The sequence below is a fragment of the Caretta caretta genome, chromosome 1 (genome assembly GCF_965140235.1).
Source record: "Caretta caretta isolate rCarCar2 chromosome 1, rCarCar1.hap1, whole genome shotgun sequence".
In the NCBI taxonomy this organism is placed as follows: Eukaryota; Metazoa; Chordata; order Testudines; family Cheloniidae; genus Caretta; species Caretta caretta.
The window spans coordinates 62373806-62398478 of record NC_134206.1 but is presented as its reverse complement, the minus strand read 5'-3'; the positions used below and the strand labels follow the sequence as shown (position 1 = coordinate 62398478).

The 24673-nt window shown below is 42.4% G+C and overlaps 1 protein-coding gene across 6 annotated transcripts in view; it reads right to left on the bottom strand.

Moving 5' to 3' along the window:
• ENOX1 (ecto-NOX disulfide-thiol exchanger 1) overlaps nt 1-24673 on the bottom strand; it is a 508731-nt gene that overhangs the window by 169492 nt on the left and 314566 nt on the right. The gene's annotated exons all lie outside the window — the stretch shown is intronic.

The window sequence follows — 24673 nt, the reverse complement described above, 5'->3', positions numbered from 1 at the left end:
TGTCTACTAATTTTATACTCACTTTTCTTAGCATTTCAGCCTGGTTACAGATGTATATTATCAAACATAGTCAAAGCCACCATGCCCCAAAAAATTAGAATCAGTGTTGTTATGGATTAAAGAAGAAATGTGGGCCCCCTGCCCCACCCCCACCAAAAGTGGCTCATATAATACAAAACCTTCTTCACTTTAGCTACTTCTGTATACATCTGAATTTACTCTTCTGAAATACTTTCCCCGGGGCTCGTTAAATTCCAATAGAGTTCTCCTTCATGTTTTGAAATGAATATGAAAGAGCACAGCTACCAAAGCTGGTATTCAGCAAAGCTAAACCATACAGTAGTGCTGATTCAAAGGCAAACCTTAGCTTATTAGTACTATTTTCTAATTTAGAGAGAGAGAGAGAGAAATCACCATCCAGATTGAAATAAATAACATCACATAGCTTGGAAAGGGAAAATTCAGGATAACTAGATATGACTGATGCAAGTACTGGCAAAAAACAAACAAACCCCAACACCTTACTTGAGGTTCTTTCTTGGAATACATTCTACTAATGTATTCTAGAGAGCAGAATATTTTAAAATATATACTACAGGCCAAATTTTGCATCAGTTCCTTCCACCACTATAATTCCACTGATATTAATAGTCCTGAGAACAGGATTTATCCCATCTTGTACATGAGCAATAAGGAGAACATATTTACCCACTCAAAGATGTAAGACTCCCATTGTAAGAAAACATTCAATAGTTCTTGTCATTAAGTGCCAAGCAAGCAAGAAAAATGTTCTGAATTATGCTATAACCTTGATTCTCTCAACAGCAGAGTGTGAAGCACTTGGAAAAACTTCAACCCAGTGTTCAATATAATTTATACATGTGCAGAAACAGAAATAATCAAACTTTCTATTAACCTTGTAAATGCCTCAGAAATAGCCAGCTATGGTTTTAAAGGCTGGTTTGTTTGAGAGAGATCCAAAAGTTTGATTTCTGTTTTAAATCCCACAAAAATCTTTGCTAGGGTGAAGGTTTTGTGCACCTAGCAGTGTTAAAGAAACTATCAAAAACAAACAACAAACTTTAGAAGCCAAGGAAATTCAAGAATTAAGGTGGCACTTCCATAATAAGCCATTCAATTTTGAGTTTGCATCAAACACAAATAAAATAAACCACTAAAAACTTAGCCCTGCCCCAGTCCTCTTGCACATGTTTACTTTAAATTTCAAAGTTGTTTTCCCCAGGAGCCTAGTGGCAGATTGTCTACCAAGCATTTGGAATGTGACAGGGTGAAGTTTGAAAGTTTATTACAGCTGCACTGCATGGAGCCAAATTCCACATCACAGTTGCACCACAAGTCACTGCACTAGCACTTGTTGGGCAATGGATGGTTATTGTCTCCCACACAATCAGATAAAAGTTTTGGCTTTTGTTATCCCAAACGGGGAAGCAGAGTGAAGGAGGTGGTGGTCAGTGGACTGTGACACTATAGGTCCTTGTGGACATGCAACCTTAGTTCTGGAATTTTCTAGGTTACTCAAAACACTAATATATGCCTATAATCTTAACTTCACTGTAATAAACTTTTTTTTGTCACAGAAATTTCCTTTGTTTGTTTTTAAAAGAGGTCTTAAGCCCTGCTGACCTAAAACCACATCCCTGAAAACCCCATGAGGTCCACAAGAGGGGAAACAAAAATCCACCAGACCTTTGGAAGTCCAGAGAGGGAAGAGGTAGGAATGCTCACTTGGTTTGGTGGTAAAATCTCCTGCTAGTCATTATCTCTGCGCACCATCCTGTGGACGGAAGTGACAATGCTCCAGCCCTCCTAAGTTCCACAGACAGGGAGTCCAACTTCTCAGAACCTGTGTAGATTTTTAGGGAGCTGAGCTCCTCTTATACAGAGCTAGGAGGTGCTTAGGTATGTAGCTCCTTTCCTGTCGACTTCCTAATCATCGCTGTGGGACTGGGACTCTCATTTTCAGGTTGAGCTGGGTGGGAAAAGGAGGAATAAATATACCAGCAGGAGAGCTGGGGTCAACAGAACTGGGAAGACAATCTCCCTTTCCTTCTAACTGCTGCTGCCATCTGCCTGTCTCCTGTGCTCCTCAGCCCTGGTAAGGGCGAGCCAAACAGTAAAGTCTCCTTTCCCTGCTCCCTCTGATCCTACCCCCACCATGAGTCTTAGAAGTACCTTCAGCCTCCAACCATCATCTCCTGTAAGCCTCAGGGGACTCATTCGGAACCCCAAGCCTGCTGTGGACTTTAGGAGACTCCTGCAATGAGCTCTAGCAGCTAGTTCTGACCCCATGAGCCTTAGGAATCTCTTTTATGGCTTCCTGAACCTGTAGCCCCATATAAAGGGCTGAATGGCGGCTTAAGGTATAAGGCTTAAGAGGAATGTGTGACCCTCAAAATAGCCTCCTGTGGCTCATGAGGAGGGGCACTGAGCCCCACAAGGCTTGGTGGGGGCTCTCTCCTCCAGCGGACCTCAGGAGGGCCACTAGAAAGGAGGGAAGATTTCACCCGCATTATTTCTTCCCCTGCCAAGCCCACTGCTCTTTCCAGTCCCTCAGTGCAGATTCCCAGATCCCTCAAAAACAGGGCTGCCTTCCTATGGATCTCAGGAGTTCAGAGAGACTGAGTGAAAACAGGGGGTTACGGGCGGGGGGCAATACCGTACTTAAGGGGCATTTTCCACCCCCAGTCTTACTCCCCTGGCTCCAGCAGGAGACTCGGAGAGTGAAAAACCACTCTGGCTCCCCAACTGCCTCCTGCTACTCTCTGGAGTTTCCAATGAGGTAAACATAGCTTGCGAGAGCCAACCGGCCACAATGTTCCCAATTAAAAAGCTGATAACTTATGAAATCTGTTGTACTAGACCAGTCCAGTAAACTAGATTTTCTCTTTCTCCTTTCCTTATTTTGTTGTATGGCTGGGGAGGAGGGAAAGAGGGGGACCGGAGATCTGGTCTCTGAACACCTCAATTTTTAGCACATCATAATTCATGAGCCCATCTCTAATTCACTTCTAGTTACATTAAAATGTTCTACCTTGATCCCAGAGCTGACCTTATTTTGAGGCCTTGATTTAATTTTGTTAATTTTGGGGAGTAAGGGGGAGACACAGAAATTGGGTTTACAGTGGAAGCTCAGTTGCAATCCTAATTGTGCAAAGGCTGCCAGTGCACTGTAATTTAATTACCGATACATTGTTCTTTGATATAACTGGGTGTTTAGGAAAAAGATTTGGAAATTTCATAAAACAAAAAAATATGTTGGGTCTACAATTCAAATTCCAGGGGAAACGCACTGAAGAGAGACCAGAGAAATATCACGGAAAGAATAGTTTTATTTAGGCGGGTTATTTCCCCTCCCATGGTATGTACACATAGAATCATAGAATGTCAGGGTTGGAAGGGACCTCAGGAGGTCATCTAGTCCAACCCCCTGCTCAAAAGCAGGACCCATCCCCAATTAAATCATCCCAGCCATGGCTTTGTCAAGCCTGACCTTAAAAACTTCTAAGGAAGGAGATTCCACCACCTCCCTAGGCAACGCAAACACACACCTAATGCCAAGGGTAAAATCTCCAAACATGTCCATTAAATCTCATTAAAACCCCACTATAAATCACTGAGTTAAAGCTGGTTGTAAGGTAAGACACATAGTGAAAAAAAACCCTGCCTTAAAGGATGTGGTGGGAAAAGTCCAGTCTGATGAAAGTAAAATGAAGATTTAGGTGATGTGGGGCAGGGAGAGAAAAGTAATGTTCACTTATAAGCAAGAATTCTTTAAAGACATTACAGTTATAAATAAGGAAAATAATAGTGGAAGTGGCGTACTTGTTTAGATTTACAAAAATATGTGACGAGGTTCCATATCAGAGATTAGTGACTATGAGTCATCATGAAACAGGAGGTACAGAGTGGCTATGTACAAATGGCACCTTCTTTCTGAAGAGATCTACTCCCTATGTTTCAAATTCTGCCATTAAGACACAGGCCTGCCTCTGGAGCAGTGCAGAGTGGCACTGCCTTAGGACACAATTGCACACATAGATAGAGTGCCTCCACTGAGGAATGAATAGAATGCACTTCCCTGCAGAGAGGGAGAGAGAGAGAGAGAGTGTGTGTGTGTGTGTGTGAGAGAGACCTGGCCATGGTCCTGCCCTAAGTTCCCTCTAAGCTGCACGACTGCGCAGCAGGCTATAAAGGGCCATGCAGCCACAGGGGCCTGGAGAGAAGAGAGGTGGGTGGGGACTGGGGAGGGGAGCAAGTTGGGGACTGTGCCCCGGAGCTCCTGCTGCCAGTGGGGAGAGAGGGGCCCCTCCCCCGGAGCTCCATGCTGCCGGTGGGGAGGGGGGCCCTCCCCGGAACTCGCTGCTGCCGGTGGGGAGAGGGTTGGGGGGAGTCCTGTGGCCTCAGCTCTGGGGCAGCCTGCACCCCAAACTCTGAACCCCTTGGCTCCACCCCTGCCACACATCACCTCAATATTGGTGCACATAATAAAATTAATTCCACACATGGATATAAAAAATTAGAGGAAACATTGCGCCCCATATCTTCCCCCTTTGAGGTAACTGAAGCACTAGAATGAACTATCTGAGGAAGACCCTTAGCTCAGGAGAGTGCAAGGACTGCAAGTGTACCTGTCCCTTACCTGTCCCTTAGGGTGAAGGGGCAACAGAGGATGTGGGGGAAGGTTTCCGTGCAAGGGTGACGCATAATCTGGCAATATGTGTTCAGAATTGTGTCTGTTTACATTGGTAACAAAAGCAAAAGGTTTTACAACATTTTATTCTTAATAGCTCTGTAGAGTTAACACAATTGAGAGAAAGAAAGCTGGATTCTATTCTGGTTTGTGTATCAGCAGAATTGTTAACTCAGTCTCCCTGCTGAATCAAATTTCCCATTTTTTTATTTGCTTGTGAAATCCCAGAGAAGACAAAGCAGAACTTGGCCTGCAGAAATACTTATCACTGTATTTTACTGATGAAGAATAAATGAGAAAGAATACAGGCTACCCTTCAGATCCCATGATGAGTTTGCAGGGTTGGCAGTACTTGTACACTCAGAACATTTTATATGGAGTTGCTGAAACACGATAAACATGGAAGCCCATGATAAAGCTACACTTTACAAGCTGGTGACAAAGGGTAGCCATTTTCCAATTGTAAATGGATTATGAGTGAAGTAAAGTGCTTTAGAGGACTTATTTTGTTTCTAATTTATGGTATACAAATGTGGATAAGGTATTAAAAACAAGATCTCAGAGGTTACAAATGAAACAAAAATTAGAAGTGTAGCAACTAAGAAGCAGCAATGTAATCCGATTCAAAGGGATTTGGATCATTTAGGTGACTGGGATTACAGAAGTCAAATGCAATTCAACGTAAAACAATTTGCCTGGAAACAAGGAACCAGCATATGCTATGTCCGTTAAATCAAACAATCACCTAGGATTCTAATAAGGATTTGGGAAACAATGAAAAAAATATATCACTAAAGGCAATAATGCAAAGCCGTGTCGAAGTAAGATGAGGAACAGTAAAGTGTACTAACAGTGAGGTAAAATATAAAATTGAGTGAGTGACAATGTCTCTCTGTGAGACTCAGAGTAGTGAGATGTGTTTGTGCTGCTATTTCACGCAGCTGCAAGTGCACCTTAGAAATACTTGTTGGGTTAGAAAGTAAGACTGTATTCAAACCTGCTTTGTTAATGGGAAACTAGAGGTCAGGGGATTGAGGGAGCAGGGAGGTAGGAATGCAACCTTTAGTTGTTAGCTACAAGAGTTACAGTAAAAAAAGCCCTCTCCTGAGAACAGCCAACCTCCAGCCCCTAGACGAACATTTCAGAGGATGGCAAACTAGAATGTCCCAGCTCAACTGCTGAGGTAAAACATGAAAAGAGAGGCAGTCTCTAAGGTACACAGTGTCGTGCACACAGTCATTAGCTATTATTACTTTGTTTTCTTTGCACAGTGCCTTTGCATTTCTAAGAAGCGTACCTGTCTGCAGGGTCACATGACATCTTGTGAGGCAGAGCTGATGCAGTTTGTTATGGAGGAGACATACTGAGCCCTTTCATGGAGATTTGTGTGGTTTCCCATGGTCCAGTCATGCTGTTATTTGCATGAGTAATCGTTAGTCACACGAGAAATCCATTGCCTCCAATACGACTATTCATGTGAATGAGGATTACTTGTAAGCAAGCTTCTGCAGAATCAGACTCTTGTTTTGTTGTTTCCATCATTCTAAAACAAAATCCATTCTAACTAAAATAAAAACCTGCTGGAATGTTTACTTTTACAAATGGAAAATATAAAACACGGCTCCCAACCGTATTTAGATTTATAGTACAATAGCTTGAATTGCAATCGGAAATGTTCTGAGTCTCAAGACTGAAAGGCCTTAGCTTTGGGAGTCAATAAATCAGTGGTGACATGCCTGAACTAACTAACGGTTGTTATAAAATTAAGCTTGATGACATACTTGAGGTAATTAGATGGACCAGAACTAAGAGACACAGTGTTAAAAGGCAATACATATAGGAAGAATTTAAGGAGGTATTTTATTTTTCAGGGGGTCGTGAATCACAGGAATGAACTTTCAGTTGAGACTGTTTCATGGTCCGAGTGCTGGGTAACAACATGAGAGGACCCCACCCTAATTAAAATAATCAGTCTATATTAAATCAGCATTTTTCAGAACAGCTCCAACTATATTTTCACATTCCTAGCCATCTCACACAGCACTCGTTCTCCAAACTCCTTCCTCCTGCAGCCCATGGTCCTTCCTCCAGGTTCCATGTAGGTTGCTACACTGCTGAAGTACTGAAGTGCATTTCAGCAAAAAACAGATGAATACATGGAATGTAATACATTAAATGGGCAGTGGTTAGCTTTGTGCTCAGGAATAGATACTCTGAATGTCAAGAGGTTTTAATTTAAACCAGCCATATTTCTCTCTTTTGCCCTCCTAATTTTTTTTTTTTTTGGTCTTTGTGGGGTTTTTATTTAAATTTTTGATATTGCTCTTCTCTGGTACATTTTTCAAAGTTTAAAAAGTCAAAAAAAAAAAAAAAAGGCTTGAGATGGAAGAGTATCACCAACGTTCCTAGACAAGAGAGGCCTAGGGACTCCTTCCATTCCTAGGCTACTATGTAAGGGTCCGATCCTGCAAACACGTATGCATGCCTAAGGATCGAGGCCTACATTTTAACAGTCCTGAAAGGCATTCATAAAATTGCTAAAAGCATTGCTTGATTAGGGACAATCTAAAGACTAGGTAACAAACATTAAACAGGGAAGTTGGCCATAATAATTTCACCAAAGAGTAAAATAAGGAATAAGTAATTGGGCAAGACAATGATAGCAGAGAGCACAAAATGAGTTTAAGAAACATTTAACATGAACCGTGCCTATCCCTGCCTTACCTGTCTCCTATAACGTGGCACTAAGATCTCGACTCCAGCCTTTGTTCCACAAATGATGCCAATTTTGATCACCCATTCAAAAAAGATTTCCAACAAGCACCGTCTGCCAGGAGCACCCTGAAAATGTCAGCAAAGCCACCTCATTGCCTTCCTGCAAATCCCTCCCTAAAACTACCGTGGGAACTAGACAATGGTTAGGCAACTGCTTTAGTGTGACAACTTTTCATCTTGACTAGTGTCATCTCACTCTTTCCTTGTGCTCCCCCATCTATTTGTTTTATCCACTCGTCTACTGTCTTACACTTAGACTGTAATTTGCAGCGGTGTTTTAGCCATTTTGGTGCCAGGATATTAGAGTGACAAGGGGATGAGGTAATATCTTTATTGGACCATCTCCTGTTGGTGAGAGACAAGCTTGTCTCACCTACCTTCTCTCACTTAGACTGTAAGCAATTTGGGGCAGGGACTGACTTTGTTCTATATTTGTACAGTGCCTAGTACAATAGGCCTCTAGATGCTACCCTAATACAAATAAATAAAATAAATTATTATTTTTACTATTAATAATAATAATATTATTTTTGTGGGTACGGCAAGATGAAGATTAATTAACAATGGAAAGCATTTAGAGTCAATACAGCTTTTATCTTTTGGTAAAATTCCTGATGGTGAAGAATCTGAATACGTACATATCAGCAAGGGACTTGCTTGTAATGAGGCTATATCAAATTCTTGAAACCATAGTAAGACAGTAACCCTAATACTTGGGCACAGAACACAGTCTAAATACAGATCAGAAAGTATTTCAACTTATCTGACTGGTTAAATGTCATTGTTTTTTGCTCTTCTGTGTCCACTAAGAGAAGTCTGTAGGTGACCAGCTGCCTCCTGTTCCATAAAATATTACTCTGTGTGATTGCTGGTGATGTCATACCCATATTCACCATCAGTGGAGCATGGAAGATACATGGTCAGGTAAATCTATTATTTAACTGAAACCACACAATGCTATCAAACCATTGGATGAAGCAGTACTTTACCTCACCACAGGCAGACTAAGAAGAAAGGTCATCTTGTGGTAGAAGCATAAGACTGAGAGTCATAAGACCAGTGTTCTATTCCCAACACTGCTATAGACTTCCTGTGTGGCCCTGAGTGAACCACAATCTCACTGTGCCTCAGTTTCCCCATTTGCAAAATGGGGATAATACTTCTCTACCTATGGCACAGGAGTCAGTCTTAGTTTACTAATGTTGAAAAGGGAATTAGAGATCCTTTGACTGGAGGAGTTATACAAATGTCAAGTACTATTAATAATTTGTGTTCCAGCATGAATGAATGGTGGGAATGAAACTGTCCCACAGAACATGCTGGATTATTTTGTATAGTAGGATGTTGGTGATTGTTTGTGATCTGTTCTTTATTGAGACTTGGGGGGGAAAGAGAAAAAATAATAACTATAAAGGAACATTGCCCTCAAATTAAACTAAAAGGATGAAAAAAAGTTTTATAAAACCTTAACCTGAATAGAATATTTTCTGTGTTTTTAATTTCAGTTAAAACAGGAATTTTTGTTGTTAGAAACAGCAGCTAGAATTTTTAAAAAGTATGAATTATATGGCACCAAAAATGTACCTAGCACTTTATAATAAAAGTTGGCATGTTCCTTCCCTCAAAGGGTCTCAGGCCACAAGCTAGCACAGTACAACAGAAGAGAGGAATATAACGGAATACAAAACCTACAATATACAGCATGAATTTTACATTAAGTGCATTCCTTCAATACACAGATGTGCTAAGATGCCCTGGCTAGCCCCTCTAGTTCTGTTTATTTGGGGGCATTTAGCCCTAATACAAAAGTTACAACTTTTATTTTAAACGTACAACTCATTTCTAAATGCTGAACAAACTTTAACCATTATCTTTGCCCTTGGCTTCAAGTAAGGACCGATACAGAGGACTTGAAATGACCTAAGAGGAATGCTCACACTGAATAGCGTTATCAAAGGCTCTTAGTATCTCAGACACATTTACTCTCCCCTTTAGATGACTCTCCTTTTTTGTAACCTAGTCGTGTCTGTTCCTAGTATATTAGGATTGAAGTCTCCTGGTGTGAAATCTCCTTGTGTAACACTCACATTACAGAAAGTGTGATTAACTCAGCAGGTGCTTTTTGGGTCAATGAAAAAACCAACCTGTTACACTGATACGTGAGATTTCTTTATTGATGTTCCGAGCGGCTCCACATATTTGCATTCTGACATTCCCTCTTCTATTCTTAATGCTTTCTCAAGTCTTGAGAATGTAATAAATTGTTTTAGTAGTGTGGAAGCTTTAGTCTTCTATACCTTTATGGTATACTGGGTGTCCTTTTCCTTTGGTTATCTTGATTGCATATTCAGGGAACTTAAACTCTGTCAGTCTTTGCTCTTCCTCCTCTTCAATAAAACCCAGCATGTCCACAATAATGACTGTGCAAGTACAGCACACAAAAAGGAACTAGAATAAAATTAGGGAACTCTGCTTATTTATTTTCTCTAGTGTGCCCCTGATTTTTCCCCCCACTTTGTATTATATGAATGTATGAAGCCATGATTTTTCCCCTCTTTGTATTATATGAATGATCTGAAGCCATGATTTCTAAAGAAGGATCTTCCTAAGATCCTGTAACCACAAAGCTTTAGGAAAGCCCATTGAAGGTTTTGAAGATTAAGACTTAGACCGTTGAATTTGTTCCAGTGTTAAGTTGCAAGCCAATGTAGAGTCTGGAGCAGCAAGGTAATAAGCTCCCAGTGACCTACATTGCTGTGTCAGTAGACTGCTGTATTTATTCCTAAGTATAGCTCACAGCAACCATTGAAACTGGGGATCAAGAACATGTGGCACATTTTCACCAGTTGTATATCCACCAGGATGGGGCAAAGCCTGCTGGCCAAGTGACCTCCTCTCAGGGTCTTCACTAGCGGTCGCAGTACATCTTCCATCTTTGGGGGAACTGCTAGACATGGCCACTATGTCCTCCGTTCTGTAAGATTTTTTTTTCATTTACTTTACAAAAATTAGTACAAAAAAAAACCCATAAGCAAAACGTTTTAATAAAAACAACAATTAATATTACTGACATCAGGACAAGATGATTTGTGGTCTGGAATAGCTCCCCTAGGCATGTGTCAAGGTTCCTCCCCCACTCTGAACTCTAGGGTACAGATGTGGGGACCTGCATGAAAAACCTCCTAAGCTTATCTTTACCAGCTTAGGTCAAAACTTCCCCAAGGTACAAAATATTACACCCGTTATCCTTGGAATGGCCGCTACCACCACCAAACTAATACTGGTTACTGGGGAAGAGCTGTTTGGACGCGTCTTTCCCCCCAAAATACTTCCCAAAACCTTGCACCCCACTTCCTGGACAAGGTTTGGTAAAAAGCCTCACCAATTTGCCTAGGTGACTACAGACCCAGACCCTTGGATCTTAAGAACAATGATCAATCCTCCCAACACTTGCACCCCCCCCCTCTCCTGGGAAATGTTGGATAAAAAGCCTCACCAATTTGCATAGGTGACCACAGACCCAAACCCTTGGATCTGAGAGCAATGAAAAAGCATTCAGTTTTTTACAAGAAGACTTTTAATAAAAAATAGCAGTAAATAGAAATAAAGAAATCCCCCCTGTAAAATCAGGATGGTAGATATCTTACAGGGTAATTAGATTCAAAAACATAGAGAACCCCTCTAGGCAAAACCTTAAGTTACAAAAAAGATATACAGACAGAAATAGTTATTCTATTCAGCACAATTCTTTTCTCAGCCATTTAAAGAAATCATAATCTAACACATACCTAGCTAGATTACTTACTAAAAGTTCTAAGACTCCATTCCTGTTCTGTCCCTGGCCAAGACGACTACAGACAGACACAGACCCTTTTTTCCTCTCCCTCCTCCCAGCTTTTGAAAGTATCTTGTCTCCTCATTGGTCATTTTGGTCAGGTGCCAGCGAGGTTACCTTTAGCTTCTTAACCCTTTACAGGTGAGAGGAGCTTTCCCCTGGCCAGGAGGGATTTCAAAGGGGTTTACCCTTCCCTTTATATTTATGACACGCCCCCCAAATCTCAGCTAGGGTGAAACACTGGCTGGGATTTCTTCCTGGAGCTCTAGGAAAACAGAGTTAAGAAGACACATGCATCTCTAAATATACTACCAAGTACATAAAGACTAACAATATTTTCCACATCTCAAGGACGATTTTAACCAGTTGATTCTGGGAAACTTTCACGGGAGAGTGCATCAGCCACTTTGTTAGAAGCTCCTGAGATGTGTTGGATGTCGAAATCAAAATCTTGGAGAGCTAAACTCCACCGAAGAAGTTTTTTGTTAGTTTCCTTGACGGTGTGAAGCCACTTCAGTGCAGCATGGTCGGTTTGCAGGTGGAAACGCTGTCCCCAAACATATGGGCGTAGCTTTTCCAGAGCGTAGACAATGGCGTAACATTCTTTTTCAGTGACTGACCAGTTGCTTTCCCTCTCAGACAGTTTTTTGCTGAGAAACACTACAGGGTGGAATTCTTGATCAGGTCCTTTCTGCATTAAAACTGCTCCCACACCACGCTCGGACGCATCTGTGGTTACTAGGAACGGTTTGTCAAAGTCTGGGGCCCTTAGTACAGGGTCAGACATGAGTGTCGCTTTAAGCTTGTTAAAGGCCTTCTGACACTTTCCGGTCCACTGAACAGCATTTGGCTGTTTCTTTTTGGTTAGGTCTGTCAGTGGGGCAGCGAATTGGCTGTAGTGCGGTACAAATCGTCTGTAATAACCGGCCAAGCCTAAGAAGGATTGAACCTGTTTCTTTGACTTTGGGACAGGCCACTTCTGGATAGCATCCACTTTGGCCTGTAGGGGGCTGATAGTTCCTTGACCCACCTGGTGTCCAAGGTAAGTCACTCTGTTTAGGCCTATTTGACACTTCTTAGCCTTAACAGTTAGTCCTGCCTCCCTTATGCGCTCAAGGACTTTTTGTAGATGTTCCAGGTGTTCTGCCCAGGAATCCGAAAATATGGCCACATCGTCAAGGTAGGCGACTGCATATTCTCCTAATCCCGCTAGGAGACCATCTACAAGTCTTTGGAAAGTGGCGGGTGCATTTCGCAGCCCGAAAGGGAGTACATTAAATTCATACAGCCCGAGATGTGTGATGAAGGCTGACCTTTCCTTGGCAGATTCATCTAGCGGTACCTGCCAGTACCCCTTGGTTAAGTCCAAGGTAGAGATGAACTGGGCCCGTCCCAGTTTCTCTAATAGTTCATCTGTGCGTGGCATTGGATAGTTGTCTGGGCGAGTTACAGCATTTAGCTTACGGTAGTCCACGCAAAAACGTATTTCCCCATCTGGTTTGGGAACTAGAACCACTGGAGATGCCCATGCACTTTCAGAGGGGCGGATTACACCCATCTGTAACATATCCTGGATCTCCCGTTCTATAGCAGTTTTAGTTTGAGGAGACACCCGGTAAGGTTGAACCCTAATTGGGTGAGCATTACCTGTGTCAATGGAGTGGTATGCCCGTTCAGTCAGTCCTGGGGTGGCTGAGAACGTTGGCGCGTAGCTAGTGCACAGCTCCTGGATCTGCTGTCGCTGCATACGCCCAAGGGTCATGGAGAGGTTCACCTCTTCCACACCACCAGCACATTTCCCTTCGTAGTAAACACCTTCAGGCCACTCAGCGTCGTCTCCTCCCTGGGCTGTAAACTGACAAACCTTTAATTCTCTGGAATAAAAGGGCTTTAGAGAATTAATATGGTACACCTTAGGCTTTCGGTTGGAGGTGGGGAATGCTATGAGATAATTAACAGCTCCCAGGCGCTCCTGGACCGTGAATGGCCCTTCCCACGATGCTTCCATTTTATGGGCCTGGAGCGCCTTTAAGACCATGACCTGGTCTCCTACTTTGAAGGAACGCTCTCTGGCATGTTTATCATACCAGGCTTTTTGCTCTTTTTGAGCATCCTGTAAGTTTTCTCTAGCAAGGGCTAAAGAGGTTCGGAGGGTGTTTTGTAGGTTGGTTACAAAGTCCAGAATGTTAGTTCCTGGAGAAGGTGTAAATCCCTCCCATTGCTGCTTCACCAACTGCAATGGCCCCTTAACCTCACGGCCATATACAAGTTCAAATGGGGAAAACCCTAAACTGGGATGTGGTACAGCTCTGTAGGCAAAGAGCAACTGCTGCAACACTAGGTCCCAATCACTGGAGTGCTCATTTACGAATTTACGTATCATGGCCCCCAAAGTTCCATTAAACTTCTCCACCATGCCATTTGTTTGATGGTGGTAAGGAGTGGCAACCAAGTGATTTACCCCATGAGCTTCCCAAAGGTTTTTCATAGTTCCTGCCAGGAAATTAGTCCCTGCATCTGTGAGGATGTCGGAGGGCCAACCTACCCTGGCAAAAATGTCTGCTAGTGCCTGACACACACTTTTAGCCCTGGTGTTGCTTAGAGCTACTGCTTCCGGCCATCGGGTGGCAAAATCCATGAAAGTCAGTATGTACTGCTTTCCTCTGGGTGTCTTTTTCGGAAAAGGACCCAGAATATCCACAGCTACTCGCTGAAATGGAACTTCAATGATGGGGAGTGGCTGGAGAGGGGCTTTGACCTGGTCTTGGGGTTTTCCCACTCTTTGGCACACCTCACAAGACTGGACATAGGTAGAAACATCCTTGCCCATTCCCTCCCAGTGGAATGATCCCCCCAAACGGTCTTTGGTCCTGTTCACCCCAGCATGGCCACTAGGGTGATCGTGGGCTAAGCTCAAGAGCTTGGCCCGGTATTTAGTTGGAACTACCAACTGTTTCTGAGGATGCCAGTCTTCCTGGTGTCCACCAGAAAGTGTTTCCTTGTATAAAAGTCCTCTTTCTATAACAAACCTGGATCGATTAGAAGAGCTGAGAGGCGGTGGGTTGCTCCGTGCCGCCGTCCAAGCTCTCTGGAGGCTTTCATCTGCTTCCTGTTCGGTCTGGAACTGTTCCCTTGATGCTGGAGACATCAGTTCCTCATGGGATTGTGGACCTAGGCTTGGTCCCTCTGGAAGCGATATAGGGGATGGAGCTGTTTCTGTTGACTGTGAACCGCTCTCCGCTGGTGCACTATGTTGGGATTCAGGCTCCGGCTGAGCCTCTTGGGTCGGGTTATCGGCTGCTGCCAGTTCAGGTTCGGTGGGGCCCTCTGGTGTTGAGGTTGCAAGTACTGGATTCAGTGCTGACACGGGGTCTGGTGTTGGTTGTTCGGCTGGTTCCGGTTCTGGGACTGGTTCCGTCTGGGTCTCTGGGACTGGATCCACTACTGCTGTTGCAGACATTGGCCTGGGGTCCAGGTCCATCACCTCTGACTGGGTCCTGATAGAAGTTTCCGGAACAGAGCTAGGCCTCACGGCTTGTTTAGCCTGGCTGCGGGTGACCATTCCCACCCTCTTGGCCTGCTTCACATGATTGGCCAAGTCTTCCCCCAACAGCATGGGGATGGGATAATCATCATAGACTGCAAAAGTCCACATTCCTGACCAGCCCTTGTACTGGACAGGCAACTTGGCTGTAGGCAAATTGAAAGAGTTGGACTTGAAGGGTTGAATCGTCACTTGGATCTCTGGGTTGATTAAATTGGGGTCCACTAAGGAAGCATGGATAGCTGACACTTGTGCTCCGGTGTCCCTCCACGCGGTGACCTTCTTCCCGCCCACACTCACAGTTTCCCTCCGCTCCAAGGGTATCTGGGAGGTATCTGGGCCTGTGGACCTCTGGTGTGATTCCGGTGCAATGAACTGTAATCTGTTGGGGTTCTTGGGGCAGTTGGCCTTTACATGCCCCAGCTCGTTACACTTAAAACATCGTCCAGCTGACGGGTCACTGGGGCGAGGAGGGTTGCTGGAGAACGGGGTGGTGGGACGATAAGGGGTCTGGAGGGTTCTTTGGGAGGTAGGTGGGGCTTTGGGCGGCCCCCAGTAATAGGGTGTGGTCTGGGGTGGTCCCTTCTGGTCTCCGCTCCAACTGCGACCAGTTTTCTTCTTCTCTGCCACCTCCACCCATCTGGCTCCAATCTCTCCTGCCTCAATTACAGTTTTGGGTTTCCCATCTAGGATGTATCTTTCTATTTCCTCAGGAACACCCTCTAAGAATTGTTCCATTTGCATTAGGAAGGGCAAATTTACTGGAGATTCAACACTTGCTCCTGATATCCAGGCATCCCAATGTTTTACAATGTGGTAGGCATGTCGGGTAAATGACATGTCTGGTTTCCACCTTAGGGCTCTGAACCTCCGACGAGACTGCTCGGGTGTTATCCCCATTCTGACTCTCGCCTTGGATTTAAACAGTTCATACTTGTTCATGTGTTCTTTAGGCATTTCAGCTGCCACCTCAGCTAAGGGTCCACTGAGCTGCGGCCTCAGCTCTACCATGTATTGGTCAGTAGAGATGTTGTACCCAAGGCAGGCCCTTTCGAAGTTTTCTAAGAAGGCCTCAGTATCATCACCTGCCTTGTAGGTGGGGAACTTTCTGGGATGGGAAGTGGTACCTGGAGAAGGATTGCTAGGGTTTGTTGGTATATTCTGCTGGGCCTTTATCCTCTCCATCTCCTCCACATGCTTCCTCTCTTTTTCCTTCTCCTCCTCCACATGCTTCCTTGCCTCCATTTCCCTCTTGTGGGCAGCCTCTTGGTGTTGTTCTGCCTCCCTTTCTTGTTCCTTCTTCAGCTGCATGAGTTCTATCTGTCTTTCATGTTCCCTTTGTCTTTCCTCAGCCTGAAATTTGGCTAATTCGAGCTGTAGTTGAGCCGCGGATTTTGCCATTCTAACCTCTCTGTTTTTACTAACTTTACACCCGAGGTTTAGAAATAAACAAACAAAACTTGGCTGTAAAATTTTGCTGTGCTGGAATAGAATACCTATTCTCTGATAGTGATTGTCAGCCTACAGAAAAAGACAATTCCCTTGTCTCTGCTCTGGGCCCAAATTAAAGCAAAAAACCTCCAACTACTTGGAAACCTGCTTACCCAGCCCAAAGGAAAAAAAAAAATTTCTTTTCAAACCTGTGCTCCTTGTAAAACAAACAAAAAAAAAAAATCAAAATCCTAAAAAAACCCCTGCCACTTTTGTCTCCAGGCAAATGGGTAGAGCACACCCCCCCTATTTACTTTTAGGAAGAAAAGAAAAAAAAAAAAACCTCTGGGTTGGAAGACTGTGAATTTCCCTGCAGGAGTTAAGTACCCTGCCTCCAGGCAAAGAAAACCTGCAATTCACAAGATAATCCCCTTTTGTCTCTGCTTGGCCACAAAGCAGAGAGAAACCAAGCTGCTTTCAGTTTCAAAGCTGCTTTCTGGACTTTCTTTCCAAAGAAAAAAAAATTTCCTTTTTAAAATCTGTATTTCTAGTTCAAAAAATCTCAACTGGATCTCAAATGATTTCAGGTTAATCCCACTGCTGCCACCATGTCAAGGTTCCTCCCCCACTCTGAACTCTAGGGTACAGATGTGGGGACCTGCATGAAAAACCTCCTAAGCTTATCTTTACCAGCTTAGGTCAAAACTTCCCCAAGGTACAAAATATTACACCCGTTATCCTTGGAATGGCCGCTACCACCACCAAACTAATACTGGTTACTGGGGAAGAGCTGTTTGGACGCGTCTTTCCCCCCAAAATACTTCCCAAAACCTTGCACCCCACTTCCTGGACAAGGTTTGGTAAAAAGCCTCACCAATTTGCCTAGGTGACTACAGACCCAGACCCTTGGATCTTAAGAACAATGATCAATCCTCCCAACACTTGCACCCCCCCCCTCTCCTGGGAAATGTTGGATAAAAAGCCTCACCAATTTGCATAGGTGACCACAGACCCAAACCCTTGGATCTGAGAGCAATGAAAAAGCATTCAGTTTTTTACAAGAAGACTTTTAATAAAAAATAGCAGTAAATAGAAATAAAGAAATCCCCCCTGTAAAATCAGGATGGTAGATATCTTACAGGGTAATTAGATTCAAAAACATAGAGAACCCCTCTAGGCAAAACCTTAAGTTACAAAAAAGATATACAGACAGAAATAGTTATTCTATTCAGCACAATTCTTTTCTCAGCCATTTAAAGAAATCATAATCTAACACATACCTAGCTAGATTACTTACTAAAAGTTCTAAGCCTCCATTCCTGTTCTGTCCCTGGCCAAGACGACTACAGACAGACACAGACCCTTTGTTCCTCTCCCTCCTCCCAGCTTTTGAAAGTATCTTGTCTCCTCATTGGTCATTTTGGTCAGGTGCCAGCGAGGTTACCTTTAGCTTCTTAACCCTTTACAGGTGAGAGGAGCTTTCCCCTGGCCAGGAGGGATTTCAAAGGGGTTTACCTTTCCCTTTATATTTATGACAGCATGCTTCAGCAATTGTTATGGCGGAAAAGAGATGAATCAAGGGAGAAGACTAAAGGAATTCTTTAAGCCACAGTCATCTGTTTTCTGACTTTTTATGATATAAGATTCTAGGAACCATAGTGATCTCAGTTTTCAGGCATACAGGTCAATTAATAGACAGATGGTGTAATTTGCCAGGAATAAATTACTTTATAGATCAAGTGTATAACTCTCTTTGTGAACGTGTGTGTGACACTACGCCCCACATTCTTTATAATAATATTATTATGATATGAGTATGGCATAATTATGATGTATTTTATGCAAGATGAGTCATATACAATACCATTGGAAAGGTTATGATTTACTGAATATGATTATCCTACTTGTATGCATGTATCATTTTGGTACCTGAAGTTAGGAATATTGTTGATGTATATATTACAAATGTGTTTACACCTGGGGAGCCTTCCCAAGTGAGGCTGTTTGTAGCATCGAGTCTTGGCTGCTATGACACTACAGGGGCATGTGACCAGATCACTTGGTACTGGACTCCAACTTGGAATACCAGTGTTTATCCACTGAAAGGAATGGAAACCAAGCTTGGAGACAAAGGGATCCTGCCATATGTAAAAGCTATTTAAGGTAGGGGAGTGATGTCATTGTGGTTCTTCATTGACTCCCTGCCCAAAGAGACTCCTGGAAACACCTGAGGAACAAGGACTAAACTGGGGGAAGTGCTGGACCCAGGCTAGAGGGATTATAAACCTGTGAAAGAAATACCTGGGGTTTAAAGCTGTAAGCAAGTGTGGCTGGCCCCTCAAGAATCTCTGCAGACAGCTTAAATCATCATTTAGGGTAAGAATTTGCTACTCATATCCAATCTCTTTAGTATATTAAGCTTAGTTTGCATGTTTTCTTTGTTTGCTAGGTAATCAGTTTTGATCTGTTTGCTATCCCTTATAATCACTTACAACCTATCTTTTGTAGTTAATAAACTTGTTTTTGTTGTGTTTAAAACCAGTGTGTGGAAATCCTAACTGGGTGCAGAAAGCTCTTGAATATCCTTCTTCACATTGAGGGAGGGGGCGAATTTCATGAGCTTACACTGTACAAATCTCTGTGCAGTGCAAGACAGTATAATTTTGGGTTTACCCTTCAGAGGGGGGTTATGCTCTTGAGCAGCTGAGCAGTTCCTTAGCTGTAGCCTCCCCATGCAGAGCTGATCACAGCAGCCTGTAAGTACTGCAGTTGGGTTGTCCCTACCTGTGTGTATGCTGGTGAAAGAGCAAGCTTGGACAGCCTTGCAGCTTGTCACAGCAGCATAGTGTGAGAGGGAGCCCAGGCTGGTGGGTCACGGGGGCTCGTATTACCCCAATGCCAGGTGGCACCCCCGGGGAACCCGTCATAGTCTGGACTTGTGGTTTTTGTTTGATTTATCACACAGCACATGTGTGCACAAAGACATTAAATAAGCTTCTAAGGGTGTCCAGGTGTGTGACTTTCAGGCAACTATACCCATCCTCACTTTTATTTATATTTTCAACATTTTTGCCCATCCACCATCTTAGATTCACAAACTGTGGCAAATTTTTCTTCAACAGTCTCCTAAACTTAAAATTAGTCTCGATGAATAAATACGCAAGCTAATTCACTATATTCACAATGATGGCCTAGAACCAAAAGAACAATCAGAAAGCAATAGGAGAAATAAATCACTCATCTGACAGCATGTTGCCTTTCAGAAAACAGGGTGATCTGATGCAACTTGCTGAGGCAAACACCACCCTAAAATGACAATATTCAGCTAAAATTATTTTGAAAAATTTCCCCTGCAAACCAAAATAAGTCTCTCCAATGATCTGTGATCAATAACATTTTTTCAAAAATCACTCTAAATACATTAAATAGTGGGCAGTGGAGTACCAGAATTGCTGTGACTCCCACTGAGTGAATGGGGAGGGCTTCAAATCATACAAAAGATGCAGCACATAGAAGAAACTGACAATATTTCTCAAAGTCTCAAAGTGTGGAAAACACCAGTTTTAGTGCTTGGATAATTTAAACGCTGTTTAACAGATTTGCTCCAACCTTTCCAGAAAACGTTCACCTCTAGGCTGAGACCAAGAATGAGAAATTTCAGCCGCAAAGGTAATTTTTTGGAAAACTTGCAACCTACTGAAGAGAGGGGCTTAGAACCCCTATACTTAGAACTATACTGCATCTATCTTTAACAATTAAACTAAATTCATTATTACATAGATATATATATATGACAAAGTTCCTCCTCTACCTTGGTGGATCTTGCGCTTATTGGCGGATTTGCTCACCTTGGAGCTTCACGGTAGCCCTCAGTTTGGCCGTTTTCGTGAACCCACAGTCCAGGTCAACTCCTCCTGTGTCTGACCAGGAGTTGGGAGGTTTGGGGGGGAACCCGGACCCGCCCTCTACTCCGGGTTCCAGCCCAGGACCCTGTGGAATGCAGCTGTCTAGAGTTCTTCCTGGAACAGCTGTGCGACAGCTACAACTCCCTGGGCTACTTCCCCATGGCCTCCTCCCAACATCATCTTTATCCTCACCATAGGACCTTCCTCCTGGTGTCTGATAATGCTTGTACACCTCACTCCTCCAACAGTATGTGTTCCCACTCTCAGCTCCTAGCGCCTCGTGCTCCCAGCTCCTTACACGTGCACCACAAACTGAAGTGAGTTCCTTTTTTTAAAACCCAGGTGCCCTGATTAGCCTGCCTTAATTGATTCTAGCAGCTTCTTGATTGGCTGCAGGTGTTCTAATCAGCCTGTCTGTCTTAATTGTCTCCAGAAGGTTCCTGATTGTTCTGGAACCTTCCCTGTTACCTTACTCAGGGAAAAGGGACCTACTTAACCTAGGGCTAATATATCTGCCTTCTATTACCCTTCTGTTGCCATCTGGCCCGACCCTGTCACAATATATATATATATATATATATATATATATATATATATATATATATATATATATATATATATATATATAATGTAAAAATACATACATTAAATTATATGTAATGCAGTAGCCAAATATAACCAAAAATGATGAGCCTTCTAAATAACAAGTAGAAGCAAATAATATAGAAACAGAAGAGATGTTATACATGTATTCACAAGAATCCATCTTTACAAATGAAAGGCTCTGACATTTGCCTAGATCAAAAATCAAAATTTACAGCACTAGGAGATAAGGAATGAAATGTGTACAGATAACATCTAAACAGGTATTAAAAGGTTAGCAGTGCTTAAAATTGATTAGTCACCAGGACCACAAAACGCACATCCCAGACTTATAGGAAAATTGACCAGATATTGCAGAAGCTTAAGCTGTCATTTTTACAAATTCTCAGTTCAGGAGAGTGTTCTGCAAGCTGCCAAGTGGCCAGCATAATTCTATTACAAGACACAAGTTCTGGGGTACTACAGAGCAACTAAATTAACATCAGCTGAGGAAAGGAACAAAAAGCTTAAAACAGTTTGAGCAGATCAAATGGAGGAAAAGTGGAGGGGAAAGCTCTGCAGCTTAGTAACAGCCGGCATGGCCTTCAGGAAGGGAAAGCCATGCCTGAATATCTTTTGGGGAAACTCAAGGATTGTAGACAAAGTTGATGCACCAGGACACCACAAGTTGTACTGTAGTCAAAATTTCAGACTGTGCTAGCTTAGGTAACATTTCACATGCAAGATAATTCTCAACCTAAACTCAGTCTAAGGTATTTACCGCATTCCTTATTGGCACCAGGCAGGAAAATAAAAACAGCCAGAAATAGGTCTTTTTAGCGCCAGAAAGAAGTTAGTGCTGGGATTCCATAGGGGTCTCCTCTTTTTTTGTTTGTAGAAATACTGCTGATGAGGTTACTGAAAGCAAAGTGTAAATGCTGAAGAAGTTTAACGTATCACGAGGATTAACATAAATCATGAACACCAGACTCAGGAAGGGTGAAGAACCATTTAAGTACTTGGGCTAAAACAATGGATGGAAAATGTAATTCAGTGCAGATAAATGTGCCATACCAGTAGAGCTATAATTCTTTTCATGGCAAAGTATTGTGAAAATCGTGGTTTTGTCATGGTGAAAAATGTCAAAACTCAAAATCATGGAGAGGGGTGAGTGAAATGTCAAAGCACCTATTTACTTTGGGAAATACATAATACAGTAGAACTTCAGCGTTATGAACAGCTCGGGAATGGAGGCTGTTCGTAACTCTGAAATATTTGTAAATCTGAACAAAACGTTATAGTTGTTCTTTCAAAAGTTTACAACAGAACATAGACTTAATACAGCTTTGAAATTTTACTATGCACAAGAAAAATTTAAATGGTACAAGCACAGAAACAGTTTCCTTACCTCATCAAATCTTTTTTTAAACTTTCCCTTTATTTTTTTAGTAGTTTACATTTAACACAATACTGTGCTGTAGAATATTTGCTTTTTTTTTTTTTTTTTTGGTCTCTGCTGCCTGATTGCGTACTTCTGGTTCCAAATGAGGTGTGCGGTTGACTGGTCAGTTCGTAACTCTGCTGTTCATAATGCTGAGATTCTACTGTACCTAGTTTTATGCATAGGAAAGCAAAAGGCATGAGAGAAGGGGACTCTTCTACTCCTAGCTGGAAATAAGGAGATATTCCACTCTAGCAATTAATACTTATCACTTATGCCACACTTTACACTTTAAAAGTGCTGTACAAATATTAACTGATCCAAGCAGTGCTCCTAATATAGGTGGTAAAAAATAGTTCCAAAAATAAACTAGCAGCAATCAGGGTGATAAACTGAAACCCTTGAGATCCTCACACAAGGAAATAATATGAAGGGAGATATAAAGTCAAAGTTCAGTAAAGCACATCAAAACAGCACTGGGCTAGTTTGTTTCTAGAGGGCACTTATTTATAGGTCAAGCGAAGCAAAGCTCTATACTCAACTCGATGGCATTTCTATCTGCGACACAATAGCTTTCGAACAACAAATCTGATCAATTCAAATTTCTTTAGAGACTGTTCTAGGCATCAGCAGGCAGAACCCTATTGCTTTTGGTGAAAATCTGAAAACTGGAAAAGCCTTCATTGGAAAATCAGGCCCATAGGATGCTCATTTGGTACCACAGGTAGAGAAATCTCCACACCACCTACTGCCTATACATAACAGGCAGCAGCTTAATATGTTGCTCTCCCTCATTGGGTGTACAGTTCGGCCTACATAAGCAATGAAGTGTGTGACTCTCTAGTTTACTGCACAACTGAACACCAATGTCCCAAATGGATGAAGAATTTAAGACAACGTACAGCTGTATAGTTGGGAAAACAGTGTATCTAATGGTTATAGCAGGGGACTGGGAATCAACCCAAGATCTGCACCAGCTATATTTCCTGCTCTGGACTGACTGGTTGTGTGATCCTGGACTAATAACCTAACTTCTCTGTGTCTTAGTTTACCCATCTATAAGTTGAGTAATTCTGGGCCAGAGCCTCAGCTAGTGTAAATTGGCATAATTCCATTCACTGCCTAATTTCAGAAAGGATAGCCAAAAATTTAACTTCACAAATCCCCTAGGAGGCAAACATAGTTGCAGTAACTAGGGCCCCAAAATTATGAGTTATTACATTTTAAGATTTGCCCAGGCATCAAGGCCCTTTAGAAAAGATAGAATGAAGGCCTACGAGAAGAAAAACCTCAGGTCTAATAGTTGGATTTCTTCAAAGACATTTCTTTTCTAAAAGAGCAAGTGCAGCTAAAGAGACTTCCCTTTTTTCCCTGTCGGTGAATGAATTAAAAAATATCTATTAAATTAATATCAAACACTGATATCTTATGGTGTGCCAGATAGAGTTGTAAAATAGGGAACTTGATGGAATTTAATATTATAATTAAAATGTGTATAAAAGGGAGGTCAACTATAAGTGATACAGCTTTGGGCAAAATATTGTAAATTTCAATGACAGGGTTTACCTCATGGGCAATCCTGTTAGAAAAGAAAGGAGCTGCGTTCATATAGATTTCTTTTAGTTTAAGTGATAAAGCGAAGAAGTAAGGCTAATGTTTGCAACCAGACATGTTTGTGCTATCGAGTTACTGAAATACGCCTATGCTGAAAGAGTCAGTAAATAAAAGGAACTAAAACCAAAATGTGTATTTATAAGGACACCTGACCACACTGCAAAACAAAACAAAACAAACAAACAAGCAAGCAAGCAAACCTGCAGCAGCAAGTCTCAATTGACTCAGGGTTCATGGTATGGGGCTGCAAATAGCAATGTAAACATCTCTGCTTGACTGGAGCTCTGACTCTGAACCCTGAGGAGGTCAGGGTGGTGGGGCTGTCAAGTCTGGGCTCCAGCCTGAGTGGAAACATCCATACTGCTCTTTTTAGCCCTATAGCGCAAGCCCTGCAACCTGGAGACAGTTGACCCGGGCTCTGACACTTGCTGCCGCAGGGTTGTTTTTTTTCCTGTATAGACGTGCCCTTAGCCAAAATTAAAAAACAACAACAATACTTTCCCAACATAGTGATTGAGTATATGTGTTATTTTCTATTGTCTTTGTATAATTTGATTCTGAAAACCTACATGATTATACTGACAAATTTTACTAGTTTATGTTAGCCAAATCATAATCCAATACTTCTTATATTCTGTGCTATTAATTCCTGTTGATAAGGATATTTAATGAAACTCTATAAAACTAAATTCATCTTTCGAGTCCGTTTCTCTAGTTAAGCAATCAAAATTAAAAGAACCATAAGCAAGGCGGTACGAATAATCAGTTAAGCAGTTGCTTACCTAAGGTTGGTTTTATACCCTATCTTTCTTACAGGGTGCTAAGCTGATTTACA